General features: G+C 44.7%; 1 long non-coding RNA gene across 1 annotated transcript; it reads right to left on the reverse strand.

Moving 5' to 3' along the window:
• Window positions 1-522: 522 nt before the first annotated feature.
• On the reverse strand, window positions 523-3,583 carry LOC112952749. Its single transcript, XR_003250460.1, has 2 exons — window positions 3,500-3,583; window positions 523-1,680 (listed from the first exon to the last, which is right to left on the reverse strand). It is a non-coding gene; the product is annotated as an uncharacterized LOC112952749 (long non-coding RNA).
• Between the last annotated feature and the right edge of the window lie 3,720 nt (window positions 3,584-7,303).

The raw sequence follows: 7,303 nt of genomic DNA on the forward strand, positions 1-7,303 counted from the left end.
GCAGGTGTAAGACAGATACTTGAGCAGGGTTTTAACAACAAGGCACTCACCAGAATATCAGATGTCCTGGATAACCCATATTGCTAATACCCACTAATAAACGCCTGGGCTTTCTAACATGCTGATGAAGTCAGTGTAATTGTCACATTCTGCAGTTTCTTTCTGGACATTCATTACAGCTACTGTCTTTATACGTAAATGAAAGTAAAAGAAATATGCTCTAAGGCAAAGGGGAGAGTGTTTTCCTCCAGGCGTCTTGAAATGAGGCTGTGCTGAACTAGCAGCAGGGGAGAATTTGCATYGGGGTCAGGAAAGCAGAATAAATTACAAGCTGACCTGCTCACTTCTGGTTTCTTTTCCTCACCAGGACTGGTGCAAGATTGCTCTCTGCAAGGCTGTGCTGCTGTGGCTCCTCCACTGCAACCGATGGACGCCTCGGGCAGAGCAAAGGAGCCTSTTATTTATAAGGAGTTTCCACCTGTGCCTGTAGTTCCTGGCCCTACATAAATCCCATACTCTCTCTGCAGAGATTTGGAGTCCCTGCGTTTTGCTTTTCTTCTCCTAAGCAATAGCACTGTTGGATTCTTCCACCAGCAAATGAAGAAGCATCTGCAATGCCCTTCTCTAACTGAGGACCAAGCCCTTTAAAAGAAGGCTCCAGCTTTTTTTTTCTCCCATTTTCATACAACACTAGACATCTTAGCCCAAGGATCATCTGCCCAAAGCAATGACAGACCAAAGAATAAGTAATTGCCAGCATAGGACGACTCTCTACAGAGACAGTAACTACTGGAAATAAAAAAAACATAATTCTTCATCAGCTCACCCTGTTCTAACCACTGACAAACCCAACCAAAGGCACAACTTAAGCGAAAGCAAATACTGAAAACACATGTGCATATGTCCTTTAAAGAAACAAAATGTGGAGGAAGGAGAGAAATCAGTTAGAAATAGGTTTTCATTATTGGTCAAATATTTAACTCTAGCCCAATAAAATAGTAAGATCTGCTTGCCATTATTTGCTTCTATTAACAAGTCAGATTTTTTTTAAATTCAATACAGCACTCCTGATGGCACTGAGAAATTCTACATGAAAGTAGCTGATTTATATTCACAGTTGTGTTTAAATTAACTTAGCTGGTGTAAATGCCCACGTTGTACATTGTTTAATATACCTGAGGCACTTGCAATAGCCAGAATTTATAGCCTCATTCCAAGTCCGTTAGAGTCAAGTGGCAGCTTTTGATGAATTTCAGTAGACTTTGGGTCAAGAGAGTTTGAGGAAATATGTAAGAGGGAAGAGGAGTTGCAGAGATAGCACCAAAACAGAGGGTTTCCTTGCCTGCTTTTGGGGTCACGGGAGCAGAAGGGCACTGAGGATATTGGCTAGAAGTCTCGTAGAGTTTTGGTGGTCCTCACAAGTCCTTCTTGATGCTCTTCAGAGACCAGAGTCAGCATGGTGACCTGGGGACCTCCTCGAAGACATGATGAGGGCCTCCCACACCTGCTCTTATTCCTTCTTGTCCAAGATTTCAGCGTTGGAACTGCAGAGCTGGGAAGGTGTGGGATGTGCGCTGGGTTTTCCAGCGCTTGGCGCATGGAGGATTGATAAGGGAGGTCAGCCCAGTGGGTTGGAGGCAGAGCCAGATGGCCTCACGCCCATCCCTTTCCTATCCACATCTGAAAGAGATTTGCAGCAACCTCAAGGCAAGGCTTTCAGACCCCTTCCTTGCCAAAAACATTAAAAAAGACATTGCAAAAAAATTAGAGATTCTCATGTCAATAAAAAGATATGGCAATTGCCTTGGGTTTCTATCTCTCCTAATTTAATTAAATTGCACCATTCCACCTGGCAGGTAAGCAATTTTACCACAATGTAAATGCATAGCTGAGTGGCTTGGACCAAGGTGCCAYGTGTTAATCATTACCAGGTTTTGTCTGAACAACATCAGTCTTGCAAGGATCTGCTTATGAAATCATACCTTTCCCATTAAGCATGGTTTGAGTTTTGAAAGGGAATTCAGATTGGCTTGGCACGAACCTTTGTAGAGGGCTAAGAAAACCTGGRAGAGAAGACCCCTGCTTTAGGTTAGAAAGAAAGTAACCTGCCTTCTCATTTGTGGTGCATTTAAAGATCCCTGCTTAAGGATTGTGGATTGATGAAGTGGCCCTGGGTGGGGAGAATATTAAAAAAGAGGTCAGCATGCCAATAAATGCATATGCCAGAAATCAATGCATTAGATGCTATCCCATCTAGAACTATTGAGAGAAAGCTAAACAAAGACATACTTTTATAGAGAGAGACAGTCCAGTGGCTGACATCATTAGGGAAAAAATGGTCAAAGCAGAAATGAGCTTGAATTTCTGAATGTCACCTCACCTTCAAGGTTCTTCCCATCAGCCAGCCAGCTGAGTATTTGAAGAACGAGATCCAAGAGCATCTCATCTCTTTATAAGGCTTGAGCTTACTGTTTTTCTCTGCTCCTTTCCCTACCCAGGCATCCTGAAGCACCAAATTAAAAGCCGCTTTTGAAAATTTGTCCCCACTTTTTTTTTTTTTCTCTCTCAAAATTAACAGCAAGGAGAGCAAAACCCTAAACTGAAGTGAACCAAAAGAGGCGCAAGGTCACAGATTTCATCCTCCACCTTGAATATGTGACGCTCCCGACCCTGATTCCCCTCTAACAACAAGCAGATGGGAAGCTCGGCACAGCTCTACACTGGCTGCATTTTTCAAGAGCAGCAGAGCTCAGCCTATCCTGCAATTTGTTTCTGGTGGGACTGCTGGTGAGGAAGGGGAAAGATCACACCTCCTGGTGGAAAGCAGAGCCAGGAAATCTCTTGGTTGCGGCAGTGTTTTGTCAGCCTAGAAACGTTGTTGGTAGAGACAATAGAGTTTGGCTGGCAAGAAAAGCCCCAACTGGCACATGCAAGGTCTGATATGATGACCCCAGGGGCCTGACCCTATCAGGARAGGGGACATGCAGTGTGGATGGTCTCAGGGTGTTAAGCTCTTCCTTGGGGTCCTTGTTACAGACTCGGGACTCAAAGCTCAGCTTCCTCAYCTGTCAATAAATACCTTGAAGTTCGCACATTTTTCTACCAGTTACTTACACAAAACCACTTTTTTTAGAAAAAAAATATTTTTCTTTTTACTTTTTCCTGAACATTGGCTTGCAACACATACAATAAAATAAGTTTAGTAGGTATAAACATCTCCAGCCTCAGGAAACAAGCACGTCCTAGTCCCATGCTGTGTCCTGGGCTGACATTAAGGTCACATTATGTAACAGTGATATGTTGCATATACCAAATAGCAGGGGAGAAAAATTTGCCTTTCCCCTTGCAGCCCAAAGCAGCCCATGCATGCCCAGCAGCTGCTCCGCTTACACAAATCAAAGCATTTCAGCATCCTGGCATAAACAGAGATGCAGCCTTCCAGGGAGAAGCTGGGATGGGGAAGTCTCAAGTTTACCCCTTCGCAGTGCAGATCTCTCACCTTCATTTTTCCAAATTGATTTCCTTCTTTTAAAACCAATGCAATGATAGTCCTTTTCCAGGGATTTCCTCCTCCACCCTCTACCTCCTCAGTGCAGGCCAGTGCTGTAGCCAGGACAGCTTCTGGAGCACTGGGTTAAAAGAAAAACACGATGATAGCCGGAAATTAGAGTTTGCCAGGGTCCCTCTTGACTTTAATTAAGCTCGTTGTCACTTTGCTGAACTCCCACTCGCTTCCTCTCCTTCTCTCTGTCTTTATTTCCCTGCAAGTCTGCTCAGCAGCCTCTTTAACCAGCTTGCAAAGCTCAAATTTTAATTAAAGTCATTCGCTGCTTTTGAATGACTAATAACCTCTTATCAGGCCTCGTGTTACAAATAGCAGGCGAATCACCTTCCCTCCCACTCTTCATTAGCCTGCTATTATTTTTTTCATGCTGCCCACCCTGCCAAGACCCTTCCTGCTTTAAAATAATATGAGAACAGGCACCTTCCTTGAAATATAATTTAGTTAGCTGAAAAGGGCATAACTTACAGGAAAAGGCTAATGGATGAAGATGCACCTGTCCAGGAGTGCCCTGAAAAGTCTGGCTATGAAGGAGAGTAGTTTATTAAGCAATTTTCAGCAAAGTAGGGAAAGGCTCTGTTCTCCCATCCATAATCTGAAAGCATTTTTTTTTTTTTTTTTTTGGATGGAACTATGGGAAAGACATTGAGGATGTAAACAATTCCAGACTATTTCCATTTTAATGCTCTTCCTRTTTCTCTCCTGGTTTAGTTGCAGAGAGCTTTGGTAGCACGGGAAGTCCTCACTGCTTAGTGTCCTCTGATGCCTCTGTCCTTCCCTGTGGAGGAAAAAAAACAGCTGAGATGAGCAATAGTAGTTGGTTGGGGGGTTATTAGGGAGTTTTATTGTTTCTTTTTCTTCAGAAAAAAAAAATGCAGCGACAGTTAAGAAGAAACCCAGTTTGCAAGGGCAGGGCTGGGTGCRGAGAGGCAACAACCAGTGCAACTCAGCCACGTGCTTTCCCTGGGAAAAAACCCACTGTGTACTTCCAAATTCTGCAGGCAGTAAGAATGGAAACTGAACTAGAAGGATGTTTGAAGGAGGTTTTGAACTTTCTTSACTGTAAAAAGCAACCAAACAACAACAACAACAAAAAAGAGTGGCTTTCTGGGATATATATATATACATATAAAAAAGTTAAGTGCCTCTAATTTTCTGGTGTATACAAACTGTCTCAGAGAGATCTACAGCACCATGGCAAAGAAATCCCAGCCCCTGCCAATGACATGATTTCCAGCCATGACGCTAGTGTTTCATACCACACGGATGAGCGAAAGAATAAAGTGATAAAAGATCAAGTGCTGTATTTGATGATTCATTTTGGGATGGCTGGGCCCAGCAATAAAGCAGTCACAGATGAACGCCTTCATCTCCTCGGCTGTCTGTAAATAAAATAACAGGTAGGGATAACTTTCTCTGCTGCAATCTGAATGTAACTTTTCTATCGCGCTCATAAAGCAAAATCTAGACCCTGGGCACTTGGATAGAGTGAAAATACTCATGAAGTATTTTTATATGTCTGCTATAGCCCAGCTCCTATGCATCTTATTTCTTGTGCCTTCAAGCTTTTCTTGCAGGCTTCAGCATGGGGATCTGTGGACCACCCGTAAGAGGCTCCAAAGGACAACTTAAATGGCAGAGAGAGGGTTTCAGGAGAAACATGCACTGATTTAGAATACACTTGTTAATTTGCTGAGCCCTATTCAATCTCATTCAACTCCTCACTCAATATATGGGTATAAGAGAACCCATTGCCTCAGAACTAAAGTCATCAGTAGCTCATCAAACCTGTCTCTGAAAGTGACCAAAAAGAGGGACTGAGAAAAGAGTGGTAAGAACAGAGAAAAAACAGAGTATAAGAACATATTTGCAGTATTTTCTRGATGTTGTCTGAGCCTCTAGCTGTTCAAGGACTTCCAGGTATTTTTATTTATTATTTCCAAGTATTTCATGTATTTCCATGAACATGTGCCACCTCTGCTTGAACCTGCACCCTGTTGGAGGACCCTCAGCYTCCTCTGGCCAGGAGTCCCCATCCCTGCAGCCCCGTGTGAGAAGCTGCCCAGGGGACACCTGGCTGTTGGCGTGAGAGGTGCAGACAGGGACAAGGAGGGCAATCTTAAAATCATGAATGCAGAACAAGTAGCTCTGAGAGAGCCTTAAGATGACTCCTGCCAGGTGTTTCTACAACCTGCTCTTAAAGCTCAAAGGCCTCCAAGCCAAGGACTCCAAGACCTCCCTGGGTAAATCGTCCTAAAGTTTAATTAACTTTACAGATAGAAAGTGTGTTTCTTTTGTTCTTTTTTTTTTTAATTTCTCTGAATGCCTAATGTTAAGCTAAATTGCTATGTTAGTATTGCTAAATACTAAGCTCATTCATTTTCTCCTACCCTTGGTAGATACAGAGAGCATTTGACTGCTGCCCTATTTATAATAACCTCTTACATATTTGAAGACTATAATAAAGTTCCCACTTCTTCCACGGAGTGTCACCACTGTTGTTTTCCTGTGCYGAGTGTGTCAGCCAGGGCACTACCCGCTGGTACCTGAGACAAGGTCCCTGGGGCTAATGAGCTCGTGGCCAAAGGCCACCAGCTCCAAATGCACCTGCAGGGATTCCAAGGAGCTGTCAGCTGTGGCAGAGACCCCAGGCTTGGTGGAGGACAGGTAATCCGGCAAAAGTGAGACCTGGCACTGGCGACGAGTAGTGCACATGACAGCAGAATATGTGAAATTAGGGAACAACCTCCTGCCCTTCCTCTCCCAAAGAAAGAGCTCCGACGGGTTTCCTTTCCCGGAACCCTTGCCTTGGTCACAAGGGTTAGTGCACTTGAGGGAAACGTCCCCTTGTTGCTTGAGGGTTGCACTGTGCTCTGGAGGACACAGGCTGTGACATGTGCTCGGGGAGCTGGGAATGCTGTCCCGCTGTCCCTGCCCGCGGAGGCTCCGGCTGCAGCGAGGTGCCTTCGTGGACGGGGAGGACGGGCGTCTGCCTCAGCTGGAGCCAGAGCGCTGAGCATTAGAGCCCTCCAAAGGGAGAGGTTTGCTTAATCCCAGGGCCTTGCTGCTCCCCTTCACTCCTGGAAAAGTCTTTCCCTGCAAAGGGAAAAGCCTTCAAGCTGCCAGCACCAGGCTGCACYTGCTCTGCTGCTTCCAAAACCTTTAATGCCACAGGGCTACACAGTGGACCAGCAAAGGGGAAATTCCCAGGCAGTGGACTACATGGTTAAGTGGCTATTGGCCTTTCTGGCCATGAGGAGTTGAGCAGCTCATCCGGATACATGAAATCAGCCCTGGCCGGAGCTGCCGTTCAGCATTGTAGCATCCCCACCTTGTGGTACGACGCCGGACTGCCTTTCCCAGCAGCCGATATCCTGGCAGCGGAGCCGCGGGATGCTGACACAGCTTGCTTGGACGTGGGCATCTCGGCTCCCACTAGGCTTTCATTGCAACCAGACACAAACATGTGCTCCACCTTGCTCCAAAACAGATGCGAGCAGGTAGGGAAGAAAGCCCTGGTGAGATAAAGGAAGACTTGATTTTTTTATCTTTTTTTTTTTTTTTTTTTCATCTGATGCTGCCTAACTCTTTCCTTCTGAAAAGTTCAAATATGCACTTCTGAGACCTGAGTGTAAGTTTTATGAAGATTCAAAATATCATCAAAGGATTCCCAGAGGCATTACATAGCTGACCAGGAAATATCTGTTAAAATATGCTTTCTTTTTTTTTTTTTTTTTTTTT

Source organism: Nothoprocta perdicaria, unplaced genomic scaffold (genome assembly GCF_003342845.1).
Source record: "Nothoprocta perdicaria isolate Ctin4 unplaced genomic scaffold, notPer1 scaffold_408, whole genome shotgun sequence".
NCBI lineage: Eukaryota > Metazoa > Chordata > Aves > Tinamiformes > Tinamidae > Nothoprocta > Nothoprocta perdicaria.